Source organism: Maniola jurtina, chromosome 17, assembly GCF_905333055.1.
Source record: "Maniola jurtina chromosome 17, ilManJurt1.1, whole genome shotgun sequence".
Taxonomy (NCBI): domain Eukaryota; kingdom Metazoa; phylum Arthropoda; class Insecta; order Lepidoptera; family Nymphalidae; genus Maniola; species Maniola jurtina.
Window position 1 is genome coordinate 13,602,422 of NC_060045.1, and position 17,049 is coordinate 13,619,470.

The window sequence follows — 17,049 nt, forward strand, 5'->3', positions numbered from 1 at the left end:
CCAGTGGTTACACCGGTGAGCCGTGAAAGCCGAGAGATCGGAAGTTCGATCCCCGGCACGCACCTCTAATTTTCGGAGTCATGAACGTTTTAAGCAATTAAATATTACTTACTTGTTTCTACGGTGAAGGAAAACATCGTAGAGAAACCTACAATCTACATACCTAAGAGTTCTTCATAATGTTCTAAAAGCTGTGTCAAGTCCACTGAGAGGTGAGCCGTGCCGTTGCGTCGTCGCGTGGCGTCGGGAGCGTGTTGGCGACGGGTTGATCACGATGGTGATATGATGATCGTACTCGTAGGAAACTGTTTTATGGCGTTTATGGTTTGTTGAATTCGGGTACCTAGATAGATTAAGAACAGAGTTTTTCATCTTACTAGTTTCACTTGTTCGTTTCCTATTCTGTCGAAATTGGTAACTGATTTCTTACATCCTAAATTAAGTATATAAACATCTAGAGGTAGGATTTTCAAAAAATCTTTCGTAGTGAGTGGGTTCACGTCATAAAAGAAACTTACTGGCAAAATTTTAAGTGTCTATTCCCAGCGATAGGCTGTGCATTGATGAATCCATCGGTCAGGACCTTTCTCTTAAATATATCGTTGATAGTAGGTACTTATAAACTTGTTTCTTCCGTTTGCTCTGTGTAAGTGCTAAACGTGCGGAGCAGTGTTATTATCCGCCATGGAGCAGGAAGCGACCGTCTCTGAAAACACGGTAATTGGATTGCTTCGCAGCGGGACGCGGCGACACGGCGCCGGCTGACGACACGACACGACACGACACGATACCCAGAGCCTTTCAGTTCGAATTACATTGAGAGTTTAGATCACGTATGTGGACGAGCGAGCCACAAGCTCACGGTAAACGATACGAAGGGTCACTCAGTCCTCGTCGGTTCACATAACCGCGGTCTTGCGATCATCCACCGATCATGACAGCTACATCTCTCTCCTCTTCACACACTCGATGACACAGAGTCTATGTCATCGAATGTGTGAAGAGGAGAGAGATGGATTTGTTGGACAAGTTTTAAAAACAAATCTCTGTCTCTAGTTTTCCAGATTTCTGGAGAAATGTGTAGTTTGACGTTGCACGGACTCAAATGTTTACGTTTTACTTACACACAAAACTTTGAGACCGTGGAACTGTAATATAATAACTAACTAACTGTAGTATACTGTACAAGTATAACTCGTATACATAAGCTCAAATACTTAGTAGCTATTCATATCGTGAAAATACTAAGTAGGTACCAACAATACTTTAAAAGTATAGGTACTTAATACTTATTTTGGAAGTATGTCATTAAAGGTAGTTCCAATGGCCGCGCGATGCAAGTATCGTGCGAGGCATAAAGTTTTACGACGTACACCGACGGCCGAGAGCTGCTGCGAACTGCGCCTGCGCCGCTGATACTGTGGACTAGCTCACGAGTCCATTGCGAAAATCCTAGGCAACTGTGCGACATCTGTACTGTGTGTTTTTTTTAACTGGGAGAGTATGGACCAATCCAACACCATAGGAGATAGACACAGGGAAATTGTCTTAGGAAACTTTAAGTCTTTTTTTTTGAAAAAGATTTTGGTGTAGTCAGTTTTTTTATCAAGCGTGAGTTGTCCATAAAAATCAATGAAAGATGTTTAAATTTTTCTAAATTATACCAATAGTCGTTACTGCCGATCGGGCTCATTATGTATCGAAGAAAACAATTCGGGTCAAATTCAAGTAAATATTTTTTCATACTATTGTATGAAAAAACTTTACTATTGTATGGAAACTGATATCTCCTATTGGAGATAGCAGTGTTTCATAAAATACTAGCTGATGCCCGCGACTTCGTTCGCGTGGATGTAGGTTTTTTTAAAAATCCCGTGAGAACTTTTTGATTTTACGGGATAAAAAGTAGCCTATGTGCTAATCCAGGGTATAATCTATCTCCATTCTAAATTTCAGCCCAATCCGTCCAGTAGTTTTTGCGTGAAGGAGTAACAAACACACACACACACACACACACACACATCAAACTTTCGCTTTTATAATATTAGTGTGATGCAGAATCCAAAACAGTACTTATTTATTAATACCTTTGTATCTGTCCTTAAAAATAGGTCGTCAAAACAATGTGTATTTAGTCCTCATTGCGAGTCCTCAGCAGCCTCCGCGCCGGGGGCAACTAACCTAACATAAAATTTTATCTCGATTTAAAAAGTTCTCGAAACCTCTCCTCGTAACAGACTCTATCAGCCTCGCGCTTCTCGGCACACTTACACTTAATGCCCGCCATCCGATAAGTTTAGGGTTCCGTAGGCAGAACTTCGAAGTCCAGTCTGTCTGTCTATCTAGTCCTCTGAAAATTATCCATCAGTTGTCAGTCAAATATTAAAACTAAAAACCAATTATTGAAGATTTTTTTACATTGAAAATACAACCGCGATATGAGTATATTTCAAAAAAAATTTTAGCCAGTGTCACTCGGCATGGTGTAAGAATTCTAACGATCGATGGTGGCGTTTACTGTAGGTATGTTAGCTATACCTAAGTTTGCACGTAGCCATGCTTGTCGCGACTAGCATGATTACGGACGGACTACAAGTCGGGGGTCCGGGCTTCGATCCCGAGCACGCACCGCTAACTTACCTGAGTATATGTGCGTTGTGTGAAGGAAAACATCGTAAGGAAACACGCATACCTGCGAGTTCTCCATAATATTCTCAAAGGTGTGTGAAGTCTGCCGATCCGCACTCGGCCAGCAGCGTGGCAGACTACGGCCGAACCTATCTCATTCCGAGAGTAAGCTCGTGTTCAGTAGAGAGTCGGCGATGGGTTGCATAACTAACTATACGGAAGGACTTCGTCTGTGGTGGTGTTTGCTGGCGCGCGTGTTGTGACTTTTTGGAGTGTTTTTTTGTTAGAAGTGGCCGGTTTTTTGTGTTCTGATGGTGTTTATTGGTGGTGGAACTGACTGGGAAGCACTCTAAAGGGGCGCCGCGTGTATGTCGGCGGGCGCCGTCACAGACGAAGTCCATACTTATACATATAGTTTCCATAACTTGTAAATATAACTACAAACTTGACATTGGCTAATCAGTGTAAAGCCAGACGAGAGAAGAAAAAAAAAAAAACTATACAGAACCCTTTGTTACGCGTGTTGCGACACGCACTTGACCGATTTTGATTTTTATTATTTCTTTTTCTCTCCCATCCGCTTCCGGGTGTATTTGAATATCGCGGAGAGCAGGCATTGTTCCTCCGCGCGGGGTGAGGCGGGACAGGCCGGGGTGAGGATAAGTGTGCTTTAAAAATGCTAATATTGTTCCCCAATTACATTGTTTCAGCCCTCGGCGAGGCCTCGCTAATGTGGCGAGAGTGTTTGTTATATGTATAGATATGGTTATATGTGTTGCGTTAAGAGGCCTCCGCCGTAATCCACTCTAATCTGGTTTTAATAAAGAAGTTAATGGATTTAGAATAAAAATTTACAAGTTGTAGAAAAACATCAAAACACCGTCAAATGCTAATTTGAAGTCTTCACATATCTTTGAGAACATTATGGAGAACTAATGCCTTCCTCGGGCTTGCAGGTTTCCTTACGATGTTTCTTGTCTTAACCCGAAAAGTTAGAGGTCGATGTCCGGGATCAAAGTCCGGACTCCCCGACTATTTCCTCAGGAGGCCGACGTCGTAACCACTGACTGAGCTGTCACCGCTCTAATTTCAGCAAATCTCGTTCATCAACAAATCACAAATTATAAGTAGTTCTTTTGTTTGTGTACTTTCTTTACACATAAGCTGCAACAGTTGAGAGTTGAGACCAAACTTTCAAAGAACATTCTCAAACTGGTCCACCTTTGATGCAAGTCAGTCCTAACAAGTCTAACAACAGCTTCATTTTCAAACAGGCGAGGCTAAAAACCAGTCATATTTTCAGTAGATACCTATTACCTACCTATTGAACTTCTAGTGTTACGTACGGAAGTGTGTCGGGGGCGGGCGGGTGTAGCGGGTGTGAGGTAGAGGGGGGGTGTTATTGATGTAATCGGATGAGGCGTTCGCGGAGCTGTGGAATTAGACAAACTGAATTACCTCGGCGTAGTTGCCACCACTCAGGGCGGCTCGGCACGAACACACGACATGCCCACACGCTAGCAGCTGGCCGCTACTCTGTGTCTGCATACTTGTAAAGCATCTACTTCTTCGTTTAGTAACACTTGTTGCTTACAGAACTTCCTGATGTGGATATATCTCTTACCAGTATTATTTCTAAGTCAGCGCTTGACTGACTTCTCACCTTTTATATTGAAACTAGGTACATCCTTGCATGGACTAGGTAGGCTATAGGTAGATATTTTCATCAAGTCACTAGTAGCTCTTCGCTTACAGACTCAGAGGATCTCGGGAGCGAGGGCAGGAGACATTGATGGATGCTGCGGGAAATTGTGCTGGCTGCTGTATCTCTCATCTTTGCTGACGCTTCCGCATCGGTGTACAGGCACAGGGGCATTCCCCCTGTAGCTGTAGGGGCGTCCCCTACAGCTGACAAGTGGCAGCTCCGATGCGACCTGACAGCTTTCTAATACCCTCCTGAGGTTCACGAAAGAAGAAACCTCATTACTTCGTAATCAAGAAGTCCCCGATTCGGTTTTCGGAATGGACTCTAGCTGTTTCATCACAATCGACTCATCGCCGGCGCGCTACTGAGATCTCTCTTCAAATGAACAGGGTTTTGGAAATAATTTATCACCAAGTGCGGATACTCAACTTGCTATAGTTATCTTACTTTTTTTTTTTATTTTTTTTTTATTCAGTCCACAAAACCACGGAACATAAAAAACAGTGGAAGTGCTAAGTAGGCGTGGCACGCGTGCCACAATTAAGCATCGTTATGCTTAACGGATCCCAGTCGCGTTCTAACATCGCGTAGAGTTGGTAGTCTCGCGACAAATTCATTGCCCTAGCAATGCCGTACTGTTCCGTTTTGGAGTGTAAAAATGATAGTAGGACAAAAAATCTTAAAAATGGAGGTATTTCGTATCATCGGTAAGTAGGATTTTCATTGTTTTCTAATAAATCTTAATTTATTTCAATTTACTAATATTTAATAGAACGGTTAGTCAAAATCAACCTTAAACCATTAAGATAAAGTTTATTTTGGATTGATTCTATTCAATAGCGCTCGTTCGCTACTCAAGTAGTGATGTGGCCAAGTCGAATATTGAATTTATCGATTATATCGGTACAAGGAAATAAATAGTAAAGTAATAATTATAATTTATTAATGAGTGAGACGTTGCATTGATCACTAAATAGACATCAGTAGTTCCTTTAACCTTCATTTTAAATATTTTTAGGTTTCCCAAAGATGCAAGCATCAAAGAGAAATGGATAGATGCAACGAGTAGAGTTAATTGGATACCAACCGAACTGTTCGTCAGCTGTTGAAAGGATAAACAGAAGTAGTATGTCTCAAGATATGTCACAATACGATCAAATTGAGGACGATTCAGAAATTGAAGAACTAGGAGGGCACTTTTCTGATTTCAGTAATAAAGCAATAGCCCATATTGCTGGTTACATTGCCCGAATGTTAATGAAAAAAATAAACTGTGATGTCTGTGTTGACGCATTAGTGACACACCATTTTCAACCAGAGATTTTCGAAAAGAAGTAGCGATAACTCAAATAATGCGAAAGTTCATAGGAACTCTTTTATTTAACGATATTGCCTCCCATCAAATTGGCGAATTTCTTGCGTCCAATCACGTTACCAATTTGATGAAGGCAATAGTCGAAAAATATATAAATGTTCGCATACATCATTTATTAAAATTAAAAATAAGACTTTCGAAACGCCAGTTTCTTAACAAATATGTTTCATTTCAAGGGCAATAAATAAAATTTTACTATTTTCATACGTTGCAGTATTTATAGTGCATACTTGTAAAAGGCATGCACACATACCAGCACTTTTTTACCTTTTTCTAATTTTATTTTAGCGAATGAACAAAATAACGCGTATCTATCGATATCGATAGATAATTCTATGAGCTACGTGGTGCGGCCTTGGCTGAGTAGCATTAGAAATCGACCGATCACGAAAATGTCAACCATATGTTCAACGCTATTAAGTTTATAATTGCTACCACTTAGAATACCGCCATCTATGGTCAAGTAGGGGAATTAACTGGACAATCGAATCTAGTGTGACTATAGCTCGTAAGTACGTTCTTCCGCTAAAGCAAAATAAATCTTATTTCTAGAACGTCAGGGTTTGTTTCCAAATCTGTGACGTAGGCTAGTTTTGACTAAACTTAAAACGACAAATCAAACGGTTTGTTTCTTTGTAGTGCAATATATGTTTATCGGTATATTTGTATGAGTTTGGCGACAGCGGTTCCTATAGTAATTTTGGTGCATTGCACTTCCACTGTTTTTTCTGTTCCGTGCACAAAACCGACTACAATTGGTAAGAAAAAATACAAGAAGATAAATGGACAAAGAAACATGCGCGCAATTGCGTCTTCTCGATGTGGACTCGGCATGCACTATTAAAGTATGTAGGTACAAAACTACAGCGCAACACAAAATAAACTTAACAAACAAGGAACAAAAACTTAAACCAGAACAGCTACTAACAAAATAGGAAAAACCTTATACAAACTACTTTCTAACAATTACTTATCTGTGTACTTAACTTACTTTTTATTCTTGGTATATTGTCACAGAAGATATCTATAACATCTCTGTAATTATTTGCAAGAGACTGCATTCTATATAGCGGACTATGATGCCCAAGCTTGGTTTTGGTTTGAGGCAAACAGAACGTCTTGCGATTGTGTAAGCGGCTACAGTCACGGGGCACAACGAACTTCAAGCGTTCAAGTAACTCAGGCGCATCAATGAGACCCTTTATTAATTTTGCCAGAAAAATGACATCCGTAATCTTTCTACGGTCTCTAAGGGATTTCATTTTATAGTAAGAGAGACGAGATTCGTATGAAAACAATTTGTCACATTTGAAGTCATTGTAAGTTAGATGGTATAGAAACCTTTTTTGAATTCGTTCTATTCTATCAGAATGAACTTGATACCCTGGACTCCATACAGTGCTACAATATTCAAGGATGCTACGGACAACACTGTTGAAGACCAGTATAGATAAACTGGGGTCCTTGAATATTTTCATTTGTCTGAATACTAGTCCGGATATTTTTGAAGCTTTAGATGTTATTTGCTCGATATGTGGACGAAAACTTAAAGCCGAGTCTACAATAACACCAAGGTCTCTCATACTATAAACTTCCTTAAGACTAACCTTGTTTATTTTATAGACACAGTCTACCGGATTTTTTTTTCTGGTAAATTTAATGTGGAAACACTTTTCAATATTTAAGGACATACCATTTGTAGTGCACCAAGAGTGAACAGCATCAATATCGTTTTGTAGGGTTGTCACATCAGCTTGGCTGTTAATGGTTTTGTAAATTTTTATATCGTCTGCAAACATTTTAAATTTAGACTTTAACTTGAGTGCCAAATCATTTATAAAAATTAAAAAGAACGTGGGACCTAGATGAGATCCTTGAGGGACTCCCGATGATATTTTTATCTCATAAGACTTAAAACCATTAACAGCAACAAGTTGTGACCGATTTCTTAAGTAAGATTCACACCAACGTAACAATGAGCCATGAATTCCCAAAGACTCAATTTTCAATAACAAAATGTTATGATTCACCATATCAAATGCTTTTCGAAAATCGGTGTAAATTGCATGTACCTCACCAGTAGCATCTACAGTCTCAGCGATGTCTGATATATAACTAACTAAGTTAGAAGTGGTTGATTTGCGAGGACGAAACCCATGTTGGTTAGGATCAAGATATGGGGCTATGTGATAATAAATTATTTTCTGAACTAAGCTTTCTAAGACTTTTCCACAGATTGATAAAATAGATATAGGTCGGTAGTTTTTTATATCTTTTGAGTTGCCAGACTTATGCACTGGTGTGATATATGCAATTTTCCATTTGGTAGGAAATGTACCCGTTTGCAAAGAATAGTTATATATGAGGGTAAGTGGCTTAGCTAGTTTGTGAGCGCATTTTTTAAGAAATATTGGGGCAAGAAGATCTGGACCGGGACCTTTAAGTGAATCCAAGTTTAAAAGATGTTTTAAAACTTCTTCTTCAGTTAGTATACAAGAACCCAATGGAACATTGGGAATGATATTGCTTGGGAGTGACGAATTTCCTACTCGACAGTTACTGGTCTCTATGTAGACCGATGAAAAATGTTTAGCAAAGGCGTCACATATATTCTTTCCACCTTTAGCTACAAAATTATCCAGAATCATTTCATTCGGAATACAATTGGTACCATTTTTACGCTGTTGTTTAAAATATTTCCAAAAGTAGGTAGGATCATCACGAATACATTCAACAACTCGTTTTTTAAAATTGTCATAACAACCTTTTATCAAGATGGCACAACGTTCGCGCAATAATTCGTATGCAAATTTGTCCATTGGGTTATTGTACTTTTTGCTTTTATGGTGGATTTTTGCCTTTTCCTTAAGTGCTCGTAATAATGGACCTGAGAACCATATAGGATAGTGACTATCTCGCGGTTTCCGCATGGGTGTATATCTATAAATAATGGGCATTAGTGTCTGGTAAAATATATCTAATTTTGCATCGACCGAATAAGAATTTTGAAATAGAGACAACCAATCTATTTGATCCAGTTCATTACAGACATTATCATAGTCACATAGGAAGAAATTGAGAAATGGTGTACGAGAAGGTTTCATGTAGCGGTTACAATTTAATGTTAAAATAATTTGTAGTGGTGGATGATGGTTGTCTATTGTGACCAAAGCATTATCTTCTTTTTTTACTTGTATCCAATCAGTATTATTTGTAAGAACTAAGTCTAAAATACGGGCGTTTATGTTTTCAATAAGATTGCATTGTTTCAAGTTATTGAAAGCAATGTGCTCCAAATAGAGACTATCTATATTACTACCTATTTGACCAGACATTAAGCCGTTACTATTCGAATCGGTTGCCCAAGAAATGTTAGGTAAATTGAAGTCACCAATGATAAGAGTTGGTGAATCTTGACCTATTTTGTTGTTACAAATATCAGTCACACTTTTAAAAAAGCATCCCAAGTAATCTTCCTTGACAGGCGGAGGAACATAGACACCACAAACATATATAAAAATATTATGACTGACTTTAATCACTATCCATAAATCTTCACATACAGATTCCCATTCGTACTTCCTGACGGACTCAAATTTTTTACTAACGGCAATTGCTACCCCACCACCTTCTTTTTTATGGCAAGATAGTGGACACGAAGAGCGATCTCGCCTGTGTAAGATATAACGACTATCTAGGATTTCATTATCAAAAATCGTGTTGTTCAACCAAGTCTCAGTCAAAATTATTAAATCGTAGTTCTGATATAGAGCCGCTGTATAGATATCTTCTGTTTTGGTCCTTAGACCTCGTACATTTTGGTAAAAAATATTTAGCGTGAATTTTATACAATAAAAATGTTAATGCATGCATACAGAATTGATTTACTAATGTAAGCCGTTTAGAGTTTCAGTATTTTTTATCCACAGTGCTGCAGCTCCATTGTTTTTACGAACAAATATACGACCATTTCTTATCCATACAAATTCGTATTTCTTCTCTCTCGCAGCTAGTCTAGTGGCAGCATGTAATTTTTTATTCTTCGGGGATAAATGTTCCATGATGTATATAGGTGTGGTCTGACCAGCGAAACCTAAATGAGACGTATTCAGCTTGTTCTGTGGATTTTTCTTATTAAAACGTTTAACGGCCGCAAGTAAATCGTCTCGTACTCTTGGGCTGGACAATTTCACTACAATGCTTCGCGGTCGTTGTGATTGTGTGTCCATCTTAGCAACTCTGTGAAAGTTCAGTATGCTGCCATCTGTTAGGTCGCAAGAGACAACTGATGCCATCTGCTGGACAATGGTGAGGATATTCTCATTTTTGGTTTCCGGGATGCACTGAAGCTCAACGTTACAATCTCTAGCTTGCTGCTCAAGGTGATCAATTTTGCTATTCAAGTCAATCATTTGCGATCGCAAATTTTGGTTTTCCGTATTTAAATTCGACAGGGACTTTTTGGATTCTTCATTTAACCCAATCTGGTCATCATAAGCATTAGACAAGAATTGCACAGACTTTGTGAGCTCATCCACTTCCTCCTTTAGTGTACAAAATTTGCCTCCAAGGTCCCTTACTTCTTTTTGGACTTCGGTAAGCTTGGCATCGAACTTATTAAGGCTTACTTGTTGGTTTTCGAAGTGTTCCTTCATTTCTCGACGCAAATTTCTTATCTCGTTTATAATAACATCTTGATTTGGACTACTTGTCGTGCCCAATAGTGGCGGCAAGACGGTTGCATTATCGGGCGATTGCTGCTTGCGATTTTTGCCTTGAATTGGTGTATTGCTGTTATCCTGTTTAGGCTTGCTAACGGTGCAAGAAGGACAGACCCATGTCGCTCGAATTGATGGGTTGACGTCGTCATAGTTTACGCATTCACTGTGGTACAGCAGAGCGCAACTCCCGACAGAGCACTTCAATCTTTTTTGCGTAACTAGGACATTGTTATTACAAGCTGCACATAAGCCGGGCATTTTCGGTTAAAATAATAAAACTATAAAAGCCAAAAGTTCAAAATATTTTTCTTATTTAAAATATATCAGATAAATCATAAAAAGTGATTAAAAAAAGAAAAAAAAAATTTTTTAGATGAGTGAGGTTTGAACCAGGAATGTACGGGCTTTATAGTTATTCAGTCTGCTACATTGTACACTGCGCCATTGTAGTTACAACAGTCACTGGTAAAAATATGTTTCGGAATCGTGAACTTTGTTTACGTCAGAGAATATGTATATCTAGAAGGTAGTTTGAGTGTTGACACTTCACTTAGATTATACACTGTGCACTGGTTAAGAATTGATTCACTGTTTATAGCACTTTACTGCATTCCACATTGCTAATATAATGATTGTCCAGTTTGCTTTCGTGTCCAATAACGTAATAAACACTAACTGGTAGCTGAATTGTGCTTAATTTATTTTAAAAACTTAAATTTGCAACGGAGATGTTACACTGAAGTTATGTACCCGCGGCGCGCGGCGGGGGATCCCTACTACTTACTTTGAAAATTGAAACATATTTTACCTATTTTTTTTCGTGATGTAACCACAAATCTACGGTTTTACGGTTTACTTGTGCTATAAAATGAACTTACCTGCCCATGATTCTAAGTCAACGGGAAGTGCCCTATTATAGGTTTTCCTGACAGACACGACAGACGGACAGTCAGACAACAAAGTGATCCTTCCGTTTCCGTTTCGTCTCGTTCCCGGTTCCGTTTTTCCTTTGGAGGCAGGGAACCGTAAAAATTACAAAGTAATTACTATACGATAGAGGAACTATACGATCCACAAAGATGCCGCGTTGGAACCCGCCCGCTGGGTGGACAGACGACTCACGACATCAAACGAGTCGTGGCGCCGCGAGACAGTGGCGTGCGAACGTCCCCACGAGAGACCGATGCCCGGCCGTGGACGCCTATCGGTTGACGATGATGACGATGAGACCAGCAGCTATACGAAACAAAACAGCTCAGAGGTAACATTTCGAGCCTCTAAATCTAAACTAACTTTAACCTCTTTACCTATTTAACCTCTCAACTCAGGCAATTTTAAGGAATGTTTGTCAAATACTGAGGTAATGCAAAACAAATAGCTTACATCACGACTCCAGTAGATAAGTACAGCCAGCAGGCAAACTGCATCGCTGCTAACATCAAGTGGTCGAGGACGGATGTAATCGCCGCTAAGTGTGACGGAGCGACGGACGCGCGGGCCCCCCGCCGGCGACGCGCGGGACCATGCCGCAGACAAGCTGTACACGCCGCCCGAGGCGCGTGAGCACCAGCTCATGTAGACAACTTCATCCAAATGTATCCATTTAATCAAAATTATTACTAAAACCTGCATCATTCTACATAAGTTGGTCCAAACTAGTATGGATTTCGCTAATAAGCACTAAAAATACAAAAAAAATACAAAATAGAAAAACATTCGCCTGATAGGCCCCTGATAGGTCCTTTTAAAATGAGACTTACCGATGTCCCCGATCATTTCTTTTAATCGATAGAGCAAGGTCGCGAGATGGTCCCATAAATGCAGGGTACTGCACTAAGCTGTGGGGATGCAGGAACTGTAGATGGTGAGTTAGTATGCAGGTTGCAGGTACCAAGCAACGACTTCATGGTTTAGCTGCAAGTGCATGGTGGCAGAGTGAAACAATACAGAGTACCCGCCACCTACGTGTAGGTAAGTATGATAAGGTTAGCAGCGGTGCGCGCGAGTGTACCGCGATCAAGAAGCGAATTATAGAGGCTCGTCTCGCGTCGCTTCCTGCAACACATTGCAGCAAATGGTGCGCGGATGCGTTCTGCTTGCCTTGCGACCTCCGCCCTCCGCCCTCCGCTAGGCTATTACCGACTAAACAGTACGTACTTATAGCAATACTAACAATGAGCATGATATTTTTATCCCCGAGGACTCGTCCACGTCACCTAATTGGTAATCAACCCCCGACCCAAAAGAGGGGTGTTATAAGTTTGACGTGTGTATCTGTGTATCTGTCTGTGGTATCGTAGCTTCTAAACGAATGAACCGATTTTAATTTAGTTTTTTTTTTGTTTGAAAGGTGGCTTGATCGAGAGTGTTCTTAGCTATAATCCAAGAAAATCGGTTCAGCCGTTTGAAAGTGTCAGCCCTTTTCTAGTTAGGTACTGTAACCTTCACTTGTCGAATGTAAAATCAGGAAAGTAAGATGGCAAGGTTAAAGGCAAAATAAATATTGATGTAGTCTGTATCACTATCAGTATGCGCGCCGCCTGTAGGTCGCACGTGCTTATCTGCAGCGGTGTTCGTAGCTTCGGCCGCCGCTCGCCGCTGCCGCGTCGCGCCGAGGCCAACAACTTGCACGAGATCTACACTTCGCTGCGAATTTACGTCTTACGATACGTGAGAGACGGGGAACGCCTTCGTCTCTTTTTTGTAGATAGTTAATTAACTATTTACATCATGAATGGAGGTATAGCGGGGGGTGATGGAGATGGAGTCTGTAATGGAATAGAAAAACAGTCCTCGAGTCGGGAGGCGCATCTAATGTTCGTGGTGCGCGTCAGACCGTAGTGGTCCTACTCCTACAGGCGCGGCCGGCTGAGTGGTGGCTGAGTGGCGCGAACAGGTATGATCCCTGGGCTCCCGTTGGGAGACGTCTCAACCACTGAGCTATCACCGCTTTTGATACCCTGGAGTAGGTGATTATAATTCGATAAATGACTGGAATGAGGACAGGAGTGTATTCAACGCTAATATTGCACAAATTGTAATTTTAATCGACCATACCGATTTGACATCCATTAAATCCAATAGACGGGCTTCCATACCTATTGAGCATTTATTCACTGAAGGAATATCGATAATTGCTTTTAATTGTTCAGTTGTGTTTCGAAAGTGATGTTGAATGTAATCTAAATTGTAAGCGAAGCAAAGTTTCAAGTTGCCTACCTCGAAGTTCGGCAACACGGGTTTCTTCGTGAACTGGCACGTGAGAATCAAGGCCGCTTGTTACTAGCCTCGCGACCACTCCTTCGCAGTTCAAACATCTCAAGCTCTCTAAAATCAATGATCTCAACTTAGACACGCCCTCCGATTCAAAATTCATAGATTCTGCGTGTACGGGAGCTGTGTGTCTGTATACTCGTCGTCGACGAAATAAAATTATAAAAAATTCCATACAAAATTAAACAAAAAATTCATGTCAAAGTTTTCATCACCCTAACGTGCCCTAACTCACTGAGATCGTTGGCCATCTTTAGATAGACCGAGGCCAACGATCTCAGTGAGTTAGGGCACGTTAGGGCCATGAAAACTTGGACATAAAAAAAATTGAAATTTTGTATGGAATTTTTTATAATTTTATGTTTCGTGATTATACTTCAGCATTGTATTTATCAGATCAAAGTAGCATGGGTACGTGTCGTCTTGATATACTAATTACCAAACACCCTGTATAGTGCAATTTGGTAAACGCTCTGTCAATGCGATTGAAAGTTGCGTGTTCTACTTGATTTTCCAATTAAGCTACCCGTGCTGCCATCTAGGCCGTGGGTCGTGAGTAACCAGGCTGGGGTTCGTGTTTCCAGCGTTGTTAATTGATTGAGTTTTAGAAGCGACATCTTGTGAACGTGGTAACCGTGTGATTTCGCATGTACCTAGACATGTGAAATCGTGTCGTCCACGTGGATTTGGATTTTCATATTAAAATTCAGGATAAGATAAAACGATGTTCATTTTCAGGATGCAATTACGTCAAGATCCTGACCCTGAGCCGTGAAAAGGTAACAGACCTGCTTTTGCGTTTATGATTTTCTTAGATTTTAACTGAAGATTTTCAGTTTTGGTTTGGAGTTTGGGTACGTACCCACCTTGAGAAATAACGAACTTTCATACCAAAAATATCCCCTATTTAACCACCTTGAAAGTAAAATTTCCAAAGATTATTCCTTAGTAATATTATGTGTCACGTCATATTAAAGAACCAATTATTATTTCCAGCGGCTTAAACTGTGCGTTAATGGATCAGTCAATCAATCAGGTCTGTATTTTTGTCGTCTTCGGCCGTGGCTCGTTGCCACCCCCCGGTAAAGCCGTGCTGCCAAGCGGTTTAGCGTTCCGCTACGATGCCCTGTAGAAACCAAAGGGGTATAGATTTACTAAAAACTGACATACCCCTTCCAGGTAAGCCCGCTTCCGTCTTAGATTGCATCATCACTTACCACCACCTGCACCAGGTGAGATTGCAGTCAAGAGCTAAGTTGTAGGTCAAGTGTTGTTATGTACCTACCCAGTGATATGTATGGTTGTGGCGCAGACGATTGAGTTAGTTGATCACTAGCTGCTTAGCAACACTGTAGGTTGTCCTCACTCCTCGGGGGCACGGAGCACGTGCTCGCGGCGCGCCGGCCACGTGACGCGAGCTGACGGCCGGCGACGAGCGAGCTCATCCAACAGTAGCTCAGTACACAATAGGACAAATTGCACACTCTTAATCGGTCGATAGTTGCTAGAGCCACACGAGTAGATATCTACTCGTGTGCTAGAGCTAAACTGTGGAAGGAGGGCTCACACACTGACCCAGCCTGCTTATTAGCAGACCGCTAATATAAAAACGATACGCCTAATAGCTCAGCGGTTAAGGAGTGGATTGGATTCCGAAAGGTCGGCGGTTCAAACCCCACCCGTTGCTCTATTGTCGTGCGTCGTACTCGTACCCACTCCTGGCAAATTCAAAATTTTTAGGTATACTCTTATTTGGAGAGGTAAGGACAAACTTCACAAACACATACATAACTTCACTCTTCACAAACTGGCAGACTTCATATACTTTTGGGAACGTTATATGAGGAAGTCTCGGATATGTAGGGTTTTTCCTCACGATGTTTTTGTTCGATGTCGAAAATGTCGAAAGAAGCACTACCAGTAGAATTTAATGACAGGGATAGTTTCAGCAGTCTCTCTCCCAACAAACGCTTAGTATTCCAGCCCTGTCGCCCTATCGCCCGTTACAATTATCGCCGGTGCTTAATTCCCGGAGCTCGGTTAAGTAACGCTTAAAGCTGCTGTAAACGAAACGATCCCAAGTTTACAGGAAATGAGATTATTCTGGAATTGTTGGGGTGTGCGCCAACGACAGGATACTTTATTCGACACTGATCACTATCAACCGACAGACGCGACGCCCACGGCTGGACGTAGCTCTCTTATAGGGACTCCCGCACGCCAATGTTACCAGTGATTCCTAGCTACTTGTCACAAAGGGCGAGTTTCTAATTTCGTGTCAGAAACATTTTTAGCGACCCTTTCACAGGCCCTATACTAAAGTAAACACTATATAGATCATCTAGCAGACGCCGCCAGCTAGTACATAGTTCAAAGCGCTAGGCGACGCAACACATTGGCTAGTGCCAATGTCAGATCAACTATGTTGGAACTTGAAACTTTTGGGAAGTTGTTTCCGTATATATAGTATATACAGCCTTTGCCTCTGGACTTACTCGCCACTTACAAGTTTTCCTGTTTTCAAGTAATACAGGATTAACGCAATGAGTTCTGAAAGTATCTATTCTAAAGATTACAACGCGCCTACCTACCTAATTAAACAGATCGCAGAAGTGGCGAATAAGAACACACTTTCAGAGGATTTTCCATTTTACGTGTCACTAGTACAAATACCTACTTATACATATACAGGAGTGGAATGTCTATTATATAGATTCGTATACTTTTATAGTCTATCCATAATAATAATATTTTGAATTTCTATAATATGAAAATGGCCCGGGTTCATTTCATGGAAAAACGGTACCTATCTTACATTATCCATTATCATCATCTCAACTAATTGCTGGCCTTCTACTGAATACAGGTTTCCTCTCACAACGAGAACAATTTACTCCAACGCGATAGCTAATACATTGGCAGACTTCACACATCTTCGACAGCTAATACATTGGCAGACTTCACACATCTTCGACAGCTAATACATTGTCAGACTTCACACATCTTCGACAGCTAATACATTGGCAGACTTCACACATCTTCGACAGCTAATACATTGTCAGACTTCACACATCTTCGACAGCTAATACATTGGCAGACTTCACACATCTTCGACAGCTAATACATTGTCAGACTTCACACATCTTCGACAGCTAATACATTGGCAGACTTCACACATCTTCGACAGCTAATACATTGGCAGACTTCACACATCTTCGACAGCTAATACATTGTCAGACTTCACACATCTTCGACAGCTAATACATTGGCAGACTTCACACATCTTCGACAGCTAATACATTGTCAGACTTCACACATCTTCGACAGCTAATACATTGTCAGACTTC

At 40.7% G+C, this 17,049-nt stretch overlaps 1 long non-coding RNA gene across 1 annotated transcript; it reads right to left on the reverse strand.

Moving 5' to 3' along the window:
- Positions 1-5,630: 5,630 nt before the first annotated feature.
- LOC123873759 lies at positions 5,631-14,615 on the reverse strand. The gene is made up of 3 exons (XR_006797748.1): positions 14,569-14,615; positions 11,719-11,721; positions 5,631-6,457 (listed from the first exon to the last, which is right to left on the reverse strand). It is a non-coding gene; the product is annotated as an uncharacterized LOC123873759 (long non-coding RNA).
- Between the last annotated feature and the right edge of the window lie 2,434 nt (positions 14,616-17,049).